The sequence below is a fragment of the Eleutherodactylus coqui genome, chromosome 1, assembly GCF_035609145.1.
Source record: "Eleutherodactylus coqui strain aEleCoq1 chromosome 1, aEleCoq1.hap1, whole genome shotgun sequence".
NCBI classification, from domain to species: Eukaryota; Metazoa; Chordata; class Amphibia; order Anura; family Eleutherodactylidae; genus Eleutherodactylus; species Eleutherodactylus coqui.
In genome coordinates this window covers 12,013,079-12,027,574 of record NC_089837.1, presented here as the reverse complement: position 1 = coordinate 12,027,574, position 14,496 = coordinate 12,013,079, and the positions used below count along the sequence as shown (strand labels likewise).

The following is a 14,496-nucleotide window of genomic DNA, read 5'->3' as shown; positions in this document are numbered from 1 at the left end:
TAGAGGGCCTCCTCAGCTAGATTGGGCATCACTACACCCAAGGTCGATTCACAAGGAGGGTTAAGAAAGAAGCGCACTACACTGGAATCCAGCAGGAAGGATGTGGTAGACCTGTAGAACATCCCATCTGGTACTCAGCAGAGTTGTAGCACCTGTGATTCCAAGGTCAAATCAATCAAGGACCACAAGTGTGCTGTATAACTTATTGTTTACTCTTTAGGGCCAATGGGTAACAGAGGATGTATAGCAACACAGTCTTTTTTATCAGAAGAGGTCTCAGCTTGTGATGTGCTTGCTGAATGCAATATCAATACTGCTTGTTCAGACTCGAATTGCTTCCTGGGCTAATAAAAGTGAGAACTCTTACTACTTCCTTAACCTACACTGTATATATATAAAACTGAAACACTGTGGTCTATATAGGGTTAAACACTGTACCTTTTAGGAGGGGTTCGGCTTTGTTGAGTGAAGGCTGTAGAATACCACTGTATTCTACAGTCTACACTCAACAAAGCCGAACCCCTCCTAAAAGGTATAGTATTTAACCCTATATAGACCACAGTGTTTCAGTCATAAAGGACTAGACATTTTTTAACGATTTTACCTATGAGGTGGTTTTATGGCCCCATTTTTTTATCTGAACTGCCAAGATTATTTTTGTCGGAATGTTTTTTTTTCAAATAGCAGCTATTTTTAATACATTTTTCACGTACATTTTTAACGTTTTTTCTATTTGTAATATGTGCAAAAAGAAAAAATGGTTGTTTTTTTTTTCATTTTAAACCTCCCCTGGCTGCCGTAATCCTTCTCACAGCTGGCTTACTAGGACACGATGGGTGCTGCCCTGTGCCGTGTCCCCGTCACCATGATGACTAGGCATATGTTCTTGGTCTCCGTCTGTCCAGAAAGGCTAGGGGCAGGTTCCCCAGAGCCTTGGTGATTGAACTCTGCTGCTGTCAGGCTCCCCGCCCCAATCAGCTGCTGGTGAACTGGATTATGTTTTTTCTCCAGCAGGTTTCAGGGTATTCTGTAGCTTCCTAATTGTGTAATATAGTATGCGCACACTAGCCGAGTCAGAGGCAAGATATTAGTCTCAAGTCAAAACTGGATCTGAGCATACAATACTCAGAGCCTCAGTTGTATTAAAACACAATGCCTGCCCTTTATGGGCATATAACATATTACATACATGGTCCATGGACATAATTATTGGGTCTCCAGCCAACTGAGTCCCCCTTCCTGGGGCTGAACTGAAATTTTACATTAGGCTAACATTATAGCACACATCTTTTGCCAAGCCTTGGTCCAGCAATTACCATAATGAGATTATGCAGCCATTAGCCTCTACAGAGGTAAATCACTACAGCTGCCTAATACATGTAGTTTATATAAATCAATAGACATTTTATGCTAACTAATTATCATGTCTACTACACTGGGGCGGGAGCTCTGACAGCATTTCAACGCCTCTGTTCCTTCCAGCATTGCCAGTGTTAGTTAGGTCTTCTGCTGCACTCAAGGTCTTTGGATTACCTGTCTCCCTGTTTGACTATTTGCTTGACCCTGACTTCGCCTTCACCTGACACCTTCTACCGCGTACCTTCCTGTTGCTGACCCAGATTTGCCTCTGTGTTTGTTTGTCTCAGTGTCAGTTTGTAGTCTGACCCCTTTTCCCGCTTCCCTAGAGAGTCTATGGACCGTCGCCCAGTCATCGCTCTGGGGCTTAGCCCAGGGAGGCAAGTAGGTAGGGTCAGGGGTTGCGGGCAGCTTTTAGGGACTACAAGTACAGGACCCCAGTTCCCTGACAGCAACACTGGCCCAAAGAAGGTCAGACTTTTTCATCCGACCGTGTATTGACTACAGGGAACTCAACAAGATAACCGCCCAGTGGTTCTCTAAGCTTGACTTGAGGGGAGCCTATAACCTAATCCGCATATGAGAAAGGGGTGAATGAAAACAGCCTTTAATACAGCTATTGGACACTTTGAATATCTTGTTTAGCATTTGGCTTATGCAATGCCCTTGTTGTTTTTCAAGGGTTCATGAACACCATTTTCCAGGATGTCATGTGTGTCTTCATTGTGCTTTACCTGGATGACATCTTGATCTTTTCCTCTGACTGGGAAACACACTGTGCCTGTTTACAAACTGTACTGACTCGTCTTAGAGCAAACAAGTTATTCGCTAAGTTTGGGAAATGTGTTTTTGTCGTCCAGAAAATATCCTTCTTGGAGTATATCATTACTCCTTGTGATATTCAGATTGATACAATTAAAGGGGTTGTCCCGCGGCAGCAAGTGGGGTTATGCACTTCTGTATGGCCATATTAATGCACTTTGTAATATACATCGTGCATTAAATATGAGCCATACAGAAGTTATTCACTTACCTGCTCCGTTGCTGGCGTCCCCGTCGCCATGGTGCCGTCTAATTTCAGCATCTAATCGCCCTCCTGATTGGCTGGAATCAGCACATGTGACGGGGCGGAGCTATGCGATGACGCGTACAAGGGTCGGAGCCAGAACGCCACTGCTGCCGAGCCGAAGGGAAAAGACCCATCTGCGCAAGCGCGTCTAATCGGGCGATTAGACGCTGAAATTAGACGGCACCATGGCGACGGGGACGCTAGCAACGGAGCAGGTAAGTGAATAACTTCTGTATGGCTCATATTTAATGCACGATGTATATTACAAAGTGCATTAATATGGCCATACAAAAGTGTATAACCCCACTTGCTGCCGCGGGACAACCCCTTTAAGGTTAAAGCCATCATGGAATGGGCTCAGCCAGTCACTTTAAAGGCATTACAACACTTCCTGGGATTTGCTAACTACTAGAATCATAGAATGGTAGAGTTGGAAGGGACCTCCAGGGTCATCTGGTCCGACCCCCTGCTCAGTGCAGGATTTACAAAATCATCCCAGACAGATATTTGTCCAGCCTTTGTTTGAAAATTTCCATTGAAGGAGAACTCACCACCTTCCGTGGTAACCTGTTCCATTACTCATTGATCCCCCTCACTGTCAGAAAGTTTTTTTCTAATATCTAACTTGTGTCTACTCCTTTTCAGTTTTATCCCATTGCTTCTAGTCTTTCCTTGTGCAAAAGAGAATAGGGCTGATGCCTCTGCAGTATGACAGCCCTTCAGATATTTGTAGACCGCTATTAGGTCTCCTCTCAGCCTTCTTTTTTGCAAGCTAAACATTCCCAGATCCTTTAACCATTCTTCATAGGACATTATTTACTACCGTGAATTTATAAAGAACTTCTCCGTGGTGGCTAAGCCTTTAACGGATCTCACCAGAAAGAGGGTTGATGTGAGTACCTGGTCCTCTGATGTACTTGCCGCTTTCTCCACCCTGAAGACTGCCTTCTCCTCTATGCCTGTCTTCATTCACTCTGACCTAACCTGTCCATTTGTGGTGGAGGTAGATGCCTCCAAGTTAGGTGTTGGAGCTGTACTGTCACAAGGTTCCTCAACACTCATAAATCTCAGACTATGTGCCAACTTTTCACTGAAATTCTCATCTACCGAACAAAATTACAACATAGGTAACTGGGAATTACTTGCTATTAAGTGGGCATTTGAGGAATGGAGGCATTTTCTGGGAGGAGCACGCCATGAGATCACAGTGCTTACTGGCCATAAAAATCTCATTTATTTAGACTCAGCTAAGAGGTGGAATGCTCGGCAAGCACATTGGGCCTTGTTCTTTTCACGCTTCAACTTTTGTTACTTACCAACCTAGCTTGAAAAACGTTAAGATGGATGTCTTGTCCAGGAGTTTTAGTACCTTGGAACCTACTGAATCTGAGCCTGAAACTATTCTCTCCCCGGGGTGGTTCTTGTTGCTGTCTCCTCTGGCCTTTCACCTCTAATACACGTTGCTGAGCAATCAGCCCCTGAAGCCCTTCCGGAAGGCAAATTTTTTGTTCCCTTGCCATTAAGGTTGAAAGTGTTAGAGGAGACGCATGTGTCAGTCCTAGCTGGTCACCCTTGTATCAAGGGAACTAAGTAACTACTCTTAGTGGCCTAGTGGCCTCATATGGCTAGAGAGGTCCACTCATTTGTAATGGCATGCCCAGTTTGCGCCAGGGGGAAGAGTCTCAGGTGACATCCTGAAGGCCCTCTTCCCCCCTTCCCATTCCATCCAGGCCATGGTCCCTTCTGTCCATAGACGTTATAACTTATTTGCCTCCCTTGCGTGGGAACACGGGTATTTGGGTTATAGTTGATCGTTTCACCAAGATGTCACATTTCGTTCCTCTTTGCAAGTTGCCTAATGCCAAATATTTATCAGAAATATTTATCAAGGTGGTTGTTTGACTACATGGCACTTCAGAGGATATTGTCTCCGATAGAGGGGTACAGTTTGTCGCCCACTTCTGGTCGGCTTTCTGTAAAAACTTAAATGTTAATTTGTCTTTTTCTTCGGCTTTCCATCCTGAGTCTAATGGACAAATGGAACGCATCAATCAAGAATTAATCCACTACCTACGACTTTTTGTTTCGGACTATCAGTTTCAGTGTGCAGACTATTTACCTCTCGCCGAATTCGGCATCAATAACCATGTTAATTGACTTCCGGTTCCTGTGCCATGCTGTAGAGACACACAGTTGAGCAGCTCCGGTAACCTGCTATCCCTGCACCAACAAACAAGCACATACAGCCTGCCTGCAAGTGGCTGTGAACAGTGGAAGAAACAGGCAGTAAAACTGCCTCCAGAGGAGCTGCTCTCACTGAAGCCGGGGGACACAAATCAAGGAAAGAGCAGAGGAGGTGGCGGGGCCGACTGACCGGGCTGCCACGTGGAGAGGAGAGAGGACTCCAGCCAACAGCCAGAGTGTGCGTGACTGTGTGCTTGCAGCCTGTCAGCAATTACAGCTGCAATAAGCCGTCATCTGAGCTGAAGAAGTGACGTCTAATTCATTAATTGCACTCAGGAGTGCTGCACAGGGCTGAGCAAGGGGAGTCATTTATTCATTTATTCACTGCACACAGGGGGCCTGCCAGCAGGGAGCAGATATCTTTCTCACCCTACTCTGAGACACAAGTGAACACCATGGATTAACTATTACATCCCCACTGCCTCAGAGAGAGACTTTGCTGCAGTTCATCTCCCCACTAGTGGAGATAAAATGCTCTGGTGCCCAAAGTGAAAAGCACACTGTAACAGCAAATTCTCATTTATACTATATAGACTGCTCCTTCTCCTACTCTGCCTCAGCTTCAGCCTCAGAGGAGCAGAAGAAGTTGTCAACAGGAGTTTGACCAGCCAGGAGGAGTTGCAGAGGGCCGTGCCACAATTGCCCAAACAAAACCTTTAAGAGAAACACAGTGGACTTACGCAGAAAAACACACTAAATACTCCCCAAAACACTAACAATACTCCCTTAACTAATATCTAATATTACTCTGACAAAAGGAACTACTGAGGATTCAGATTAAGAGAAAGTCAGCGCAACTCCATGCCAGGACACCTTACCACTATTATAGAAAACATAAAAATGCCCCTGCCCTCCCAGAAGTAATATGGGGGAGAGCCCCATGACCAACATGGAGGAGACATTTTATTAGCAACTTACCAGGCAAACCCCCCACTCCCACCCCCCTCCTCTATCAACTAGCAGCAGTATAGGGCTAACAGAGAATCCCAGTTCAACAAATTATAAAGGATTTAACTTTCGCCACTCAAGATGGTCAAGATTGGTCCTAACAAAAATAGGGATGTGGCCGCTACCAGCAAATCTGGAAATATAGACAACTTTGTGAAAAAAACACAGCCACTTCCCTCAGCACCCTCAGCACATCAGATGCCATCCTCTGTGAAAAAATCCACACTGATGACCTTCAACACCAGGGCAGACAAAACTAGCAGTGAGGATGATGACCCTGCAAGTAACACAGAGCTGCCCATCACTAAAGACTTCCTCACCAGAGCGCTGGAGCCTCTCATGAGAGAAATACAGGACTTTAGACAGGAGATGAGACAGATAGGAGGGAGAGTGGAGCAGCTGGAAACAACACAAGAGAAGCTGGTGACCTACACCACAGCCGCTACCTCATCTCTCACAACCTGTCAAGGCCTTCTAAATCGAATTGCCAACTGGCTGGAAGATCAAGAGAATCGAGGGAGGAGAAACAACCTGTGAATTAAAGGTGTCCCTGAATCCATCCTACCGGAGTCCATCATTGGAGCAATAGGGGAGCTCTTTATCACACTGCTAGGTGACAACTACCCAGAGGAGATCATCATAGAAAGAGCACACAGGGCGCTAAGACCGAGACCCAGGCAAGATGAACCACCCAGAGATATAATCTGCAGGCTGCTTACTTCCAAAGTCAGAGACGACATCCTGAGAAGAAGCAAAATCTATGGAGAACTATTACTGGAAGGAGCCAAAGTCTCAATTTTCCAAGACCAGGCCAGAACCACCCTCCCTAAAAGGAATGTCCTAAGACCCCTGACAGAAGTCCTCAGGAACAAAGAGATACCATACAAGTGGCTTTTCCTATTCGGCTTAGCGTTTGCAACTGAAGGAAAAATATTTCAAATCCGGAAACACGCTGACCTTTCAGACATATATGAGGCTTTGGGAACAGAGGATTTGAGAATTCCAGATTGGGCTGCTATCCAGGACATTGGAGACTTACCAACTATTACAACTCCCGCACAGTGGGAATTGGCCCGACCTCGAACTTTATAGTTGGTCTTAATTTCCCCCTCCTCTCCCTTACCCTTCCCCCTCCTCTCCTCCCCCTGCTCCCCCCTCTTCTCTCCTTACCTGTTTTTTCCCACCTAGTAACCAATATATAATATCAAAGGGTTCTTGTAACCTTTGTTTCCTCCTTCGGTGTGGACATGACTCTGCTGAAGGAAACTTGCATTGATTGCATAAATCTGTTTCTCGTGTTTTTTTTACTGTGTTATAGATTTTTGAAAATGTTACAAACGGTCTCCTTAAGAGGCCAAGTGGCTGCCACCCATGCGTCAGGATCAGGTAAGAAGAAAATCCCTTATGGGTGTTAATATTATGGCTAGTGGTTCTGCCCCCAGGCCCATTGCCCTGGTCTCATACAATGTCAAAGGACTGAATGAGCCCAGGAAAAGAGGTCAGATACTATTAGGGATGAGCCAGTATACTCGCTAAGGCACTACTCGCTCGAGTAATGTGCCTTAGCCGAGTATCTCCCTGCTCGTCCCTAAAGATTCAGGGGCGGCCGCAGCTGACTGGTGAGTTGCGGCGGGGAGCGGGGCAGAGCGGGCGGGAGAGAGGGAGAGAGAGATCTCCCCTCCGTTCCTCCCTGCTCTCCCCCGCAGCTCCCCGCCCCGCGGCGGCACCTGAATCTTTCGGGACGAGCGGGGAGATACTCGGCTAAGGCACATTACTCGAGTGAGTAGTGCCTTAGCGAGTATACTCGCTCATCCCTAGATACTATCTCTATTAAAGAAATCTAATTATGATATACTCCTGCTCCAAGAGACACATTTTAAACGTAAGAATATACCTGACCTGCATAAACATCGTCAATATGACAAATGGTATCACAGTGCTCAGTCAGACTCGTCTTCAAGAGGTGTGAGCATTGCCCTACATAAGAACACTCCCTTTAACCATATAGTCACACAGTCAGACCCAGAGGGTAGGTTTCTCCTCACCAAAGACACTATTGCACATACATTGGTAATGATAGCCAACCTGTATGCCCCTAACCAAGGACAAATCCAATGGCTGCTGCAAATACTGGAACGACTGAACATGTTTGTGGATGGGATAGTGATAGTGGGAGGAGACTTAAACCTAGCACTAAGCCCTCTAATGGACACCTCAAATGGAAAGTCCTCTATTTCTTAAAAAGGACTTAGTAAATTAAAAAGCTATTTAGCAGATCTCAGTCTTATAGATATTTGGAGAAGACACCACCCTGATGATAGAGACTACTCTTTCTACTCACCTCTACATAAATCTTATCACAGGCTAGACTATTTTTTTTATCAATATCAGGTTTCTCCCACAGACGAGTAACCCACAAATAGGTTCTATTACACAGTCAGACCATGCACCAGTATCTTTCTCGCTAGAGATCAATAGTATCCCTCCGCGCCTTTGGTCCTGGACACTAAATGAAACCTTACTAGACTCTTCACAGCACCAGGCCCAACTAAATAATGTCTTAAAAGATTTTTTTGAGAGAAATGACACACTAGGAATCTCGCCAGCTATTTTATGGGAGACCCATAAGGCCTTCATCAGAGGTGAGCTCATTGCTCTGGGAGCTAAATGAAAAAAAAAAACAGCAAAAAGCTGATCTAAGTTCTTTACTTGCACAGATCTGTACGATGGAAAGAATAAGTAAACTCTCGGGGGCGGCCGGGGTTCAAGAGGAACTCGGAGAGCGACGGAGGGATCTCAAAAATTTACTTAATAAATGTTCTGCGAGGCTGTACCAGAGGAGCTCTTTCAAATATTACATGCACGGAGACAGAGGCTCTAAAGTCATGTCTGCCCTGCTAAAAAAAACTAAAAGGAAAAATGTTTATAGAATCAGTTAAATCCCCCAGCCAAGGAGTAGTCTCTAAAATAGATGAAATCACGAAAGAATTTGTCCCTGCACGACCTCCCTGGACATCCAGATGCAGAAACTCTAACATCCAGTTTCCTGGATTCGATTGAGCTCCCGTCGCTCACTGACGAGGATAAACACATCCTGACACAACCATTTACCAGAGATAAAATTTTGGAGGTGCTATCTTCCATAGACAGTGGGAAGGCACCTGGCCCTGATGGTTTGCCAACCAGCTACTATAAAAAAAATTCCGAGTGGTACTGGTTTTGAGATTCCTGACGTTGTGTAACTCTCTTCTGAATGGTAAGCAATTTACAGAGCAAACTCTGATGGCCCATATCTCTCTCATTCCCAAAGAAGGCAAAGAAAGCAAGGAATGTGGCAGCTATCGGCCAATTTCCATACTTAACGCTGATGTGAAGTGGTGGGCAAAGCTGCTAGCATATAGAATGCGACACCTCCTACTTAAATGAAAGGTCCAGAGCAAGTGGGTTTTGTTAAGTCACGAGAGGGCAAACACAATGCCTCACTGGTAATTAACCTAATACACCACGCAAAGTCCCATGGGCTTCCAATGACTCTGTTGGGTACCGATGCCGAAAAGGCATTTGACAGCTGGCCTTACATGGAGGCTACACTTACCAGATTCGGTTTCCCATCCCTCTTTATCCAAGCCATACTCACACTATACAAATTCCCCTCTGTGCAACTTAGAATTAATGGCACCCTCTTTCCCATTTTCTGTATTTTTAATGGAACAAGACAGGGATGCCCGCTCTCCCCCTCCCTATTCATCCTTGTTATGGAAACATTAATACAAAAAATAAGACAGACCAAGGAGATAAGGTATAGATGCAGGTGGCTATATACATAAGACCGCAGCATTCGCCGATGACCTTTTACTAATAATCTCTAATCCAAAATTGGCCCTGCCCCAAATACTGGGAATATTCAACCAATTTGGTATTGCCTCAAATTTTAAAATAAACTATGCTAAATCTGAGATCCTGAACATTTCCGCCCCAAAGTCAGAGTTGGTGGACCTTCTAAAACTAGCCCCCTTTAAGTGGCCAGATAAATATTTAAAATATCTGGGCATTATGCTCCCAAGATCCTTGCAGGACCTGTACACTGCCAACCTCGAACCACTACTTATTAAGATCCGTGGCCAACTGGAGACAACCAAAATCCCCTTTGTATCGTGGATGGGCAGAAAGATTTACCTGAAGGCTTATGTAATGCCTAAAATATTATATGTATTACAGACAATCCCCATGAACACCCCACAAGCCTTCTTTACTAAAATCAAACAATATGTTACACGTTTTCTATGGGACAGAAGTAAAGCACGACTGCCCCACAGATTACTGATTCAAAAACCCATACACGCTGGTATAGGCCTTCCGGATCTCTTGCTTTATTATAGGGCGATACATCTGAACAGATGGCTACAGCTGGCTAGATTAAAAGATAATCCCTTACATATTGCAATAAAACGAGACCTACTGGGACCTCGACTCCTGAGGAGCCTCTGGGGCCCGACCAGCAAATCTCTCCAACAACAGAATATAAGCCCCTTGACCAGAGGCACATTAAAAGTCTTTAATCAATACTTAACATCCCTGACGCCCAGCAGAAGTATTTCAGCCCTGGCGCCAATGAGTTTTCTACCATTCTACTTAAACTCTCAGCAGGCATATCTGGCTGATTGGAAATACTGGCTAGATACCACCACAGCTGAACACTTTGATGTTAGGCTCAAGGAATCAGCAGAGGTAGCCAAACAGGCAAATTTCTTGCAGGCACTCTCCCTTAGGAGAATGGAAAATTCCTTCCGGGCCAGATTTGTCCCATTTTATGAGCCATCTTGGCTTGAGACTTTCCTTCTGCTTCCCTCTCTACCTCTGGGTTTGACCTCAAAGATATATGCTGGTCTGCTACATCACACTCGTTCGAGTAAACCAAGTTTTGTTCTGGCGTGGAAAAGAGAACTGGAGACTACATTCACTGACAAAAACTTATCCCTAATTCTATCACATTCACATGGCTTTTCAAGATGCGTCACAATACAAGAAAACTCGTACAAAACTTTAACAAGATGGTACCGGACTCCAGACTTCCTACACAGAATAAAACTGACCCCTTCAGATAAATGCTGGCGCTGTGACGCCCACACAGGAACACTTACACATATATGGGTAGATTGTCCTAAGATTGAGAATTTCTGGAAGAGTATTACAGATCTTATAAAATCTATCACAGGCAAATCTGTTCCCCTTACAAAGGAGCTTATCCTTATCTGGGCACCTTCAGATTTCTTTTGCCCAAAACGTCACGATTAGAGATGAGCGAGCACCAAAATGCTCGGGTGCTCGTTACTCGGGACGAAATTCCCGCGATGCTCGAGGGTTCGTTTCGAATAACGAACCCCATTGAAGTCAATGGGAGACCCGAGCATTTTTGTATTTCGCCGATGCTCGTTAAGGTTTCCATTTGTGAAAATCTGGGCAATTCAAGAAAGTGATGGGAACGACACAGCAACGGATAGGGCAGGCGAGGGGCTACATGTTGGGCTGCATCTCAAGTTCACAGGTCCCACTATTAAGCCACAATACCGGCAAGAGTGGGTCCCCCCCTCCCAACAATTTTTACTTCTGAAAAGCCCTCATTAGCATGGCATACCTTAGCTAAGCACCACACTACCTACAACAAAGCACAATCACTGCCTACATGACACTCTGCTGCCACTTCTCCTGGGTTACATGCTGCCCAACCCCCCTCCCCCCTGCACGACGCAGTGTCCACAGCGCACACCAAACTGTCCCTGCGCAGCCTTCAGCTGCCCTCATGCCTCACCACCCTCATGTCTATTTATAAGTGCGTCTGCCATGAGGAGAAACTGCAGGCACACACTGCAGAGGGTTGGCACGGCTAGGCAGCGACCCTCTTTAAAAGGGGTGGGGCGATAGCCCACAATGCTGTACAGAAGCAATGAGAAATATAATCCTGTGCCACCGCCATCAGGAGCTGCACACGTGGGCATAGCAATGGGGAACCTATGTGCCACACACTATTCATTCTGTCAAGGTGTCTGCATGCCCCAGTCAGACCTGGCTTTTTAATTCATAGACACAGGCAGGTACAACTCCCTATTGTGAAGTCCCTGTGGACCCACAGCATGGGTGGGTGCCAGGAAGCCACCAGCGGTACATAAAAATATCCCATTGCATTGCCCAACACAGCTGAGGTAGTAATGTCGTGCTTAATGCAGGTGGGCTTCGGCCCACACTGCATGCCCCAGTCAGACTGGGGTTCTTTACAAGTGGACACATGTAGGTTAAACTCCGTGTGCACCTACAGCATGGGTGGCTCCCTGGAACCCACCGGCGGTACATAAAAATATCCCATTGCATTGCCCAACACAGCTGAGGTAGTAATGTCGTGCTTAATGCAGGTGGGCTTCGGCCCACACTGCATGCCCCAGTCAGACTGGGGTTCTTTACAAGTGGACACATGTAGGTTAAACTCCGTGTGCACCTACAGCATGGGTGGCTCCCTGGAACCCACCGGCGGTACATAAAAATATCCCATTGCATTGCCCAACACAGCTGAGGTAGTAATGTCGTGCTTAATGCAGGTGGGCTTCGGCCCACACTGCATGCCCCAGTCAGACTGGGGTTCTTTACAAGTGGAAACAGATGCATTTATAATTCCCTGTGGACCCACAGCATGGGTGGGTGCCAGGAAGCCACCAGCGCTACATAAAAATATCCCATTGCATTGCCCAACACAGCTGAGGTAGTAATGTCGTGCTTAATGCAGGTGGGCTTCGGCCCACACTGCATGCCCCAGTCAGACTGGGGTTCTTTACAAGTGGACACATGTAGGTTAAACTCCGTGTGCACCTACAGCATGGGTGGCTCCCTGGAACCCAACGGCGGTACATAAAAATATCCCATTGCATTGCCCAACACAGCTGAGGTAGTAATGTCGTACTTAATGCAGGTGGGCTTCGGCCCACACTGCATGCCCCAGTCAGACTGGGGTTCTTTACAAGTGGAAACAGATGCATTTATAATTCCCTGTGGACCCACAGCATGGGTGGGTGCCAGGAAGCCACCAGCGGTACATAAAAATATCCCATTGCATTGCCCAACACAGCTGAGGTAGTAATTTCGTGCTTAATGCAGGTGGGCTTCGGCCCACACTGCATGCCCCAGTCAGACTGGTAATATGTACCTTAACAGTAACCGCGTTGGTGGTAATGTGGTGGTGACTGCGGACCTAGTAGCGCGGTTTTATTTTGTTGGTTTTCGGAATGTGGCCAGCATTAAGTGGGCTGTGGCGGGGGATGTTTTTGAGGCACTACGTGTCCTCTCCACGTGTCCGTGGTTATATGCACCTTAACAGTAACAGCGTTGGTGGGAAATGGCCTCGCCGCCATCATGTCTTTGGGAAGCCTCTGTTTCCACACCCCAGAGACATACCATTAGCAGCGGTATAGGCAGAGCCCATAATTAGTAACATTTCAGCCGTAGCATTAGGACAGGCCCCACTAACATATCACTAGCAGCATTATAGGGGGAGCACAGTCTTCGTTCCATTTCAGTAATAGTAGCACTCAAGACAGGCCCCAGTAACAATTCCGAAGCAGCAGTATAGTGGGAGCGCAGTCTTCGTTCCATTTCAGTAATAGTAGCACTCAAGACAGGCCCCAGTAACAATTCCGAAGCAGCAGTATAGTGGGAGCGCAGTCTTCGTTCCATTTCAGTAATAGTAGCACTCAAGACAGGCCCCAGTAACAATTCCGAAGCAGCAGTATAGTGGGAGCGCAGTCTTCGTTCCATTTCAGTAATAGTAGCACTCAAGACAGGCCCCAGTAACAATTCCGAAGCAGCAGTATAGTGGGAGCGCAGTCTTCGTTCCATTTCAGTAATAGTAGCACTCAAGACAGGCCCCAGTAACAATTCCGAAGCAGCAGTATAGTGGGAGCGCAGTCTTCGTTCCATTTCAGTAGCTGCAGTATAGACAAGGCCCAAGTTACATTTATGTAGCTAAAGTGTAGGCCAACCCCACACACCTTTCTGTACCATGAGTGCAGGCGAAGAACATAGAAATTGCTATGATTACACTGTAGGTGAGTGCCGAAAAAATTGGTGTACCAACAGTACTAATGTACCTCAGTAAAAATTGGCCATGCCCAACCAAGATGGCAGGTGAAACCCATTAATCGCTTTGGTTAATGTGGCTTAAGTGGTAACTAGGCCTGGAGGCAGCCCAGTTTAACGAAAAATTGTTTCAAGTTAAAGTTCCAACGCTTTTAAGAGCATTGAAACGTATAAAAAAGTTTTAGAAAAATTATATGAGTGAGCCTTGTGGCCCTAAGAAAAATTGCCCGTTCAGCGTGATTACGTGAGGTTTCAGGAGGAGGAGGAGGAATATTATACACAGATTGATGAAGCAGAAATGTCCCCGTTTTGGATGGTGAGAGAGAACGATGCTTCCATCCGCGGGTGCAGCCTACGTATTGCTTAGGTATCGCTGCTGTCCGCTGGTGGAGAAGAGAAGTCTGGGGAAATCCAGGCTTTGTTCATCTTGATGAGTGTTAGCCTGTCGGCACTGTCGGTTGACATGCGGGTACGCTTATCTGTGATGATTCCCCCAGCCGCACTAAACACCCTCTCCGACAAGACGCTAGCCGCAGGACAAGCAAGCACCTCCAGGGCATACAACGCGAGTTCAGGCCACGTGTCCAGCTTCGACACCCAGTAGTTGTAGAGGGCAGAGGCGTCACCGAGGATGGTCGTGCGATCGGCTACGTACTCCCTCACCATCCTTTTACAGTGCTCCCGCCGACTCAGCCTTGACTGGGGAGCGGTGACACAGTCTTGCTGGGGAGCCATAAAGCTGTCCAGGCCCTTAAAGA

At 46.4% G+C, this 14,496-nt stretch overlaps 1 pseudogene; it reads left to right on the top strand.

The window, feature by feature from the left end:
- LOC136611073 (vomeronasal type-2 receptor 26-like) overlaps positions 1-14,496 on the top strand; it is a 99,194-nt pseudogene that overhangs the window by 53,606 nt on the left and 31,092 nt on the right.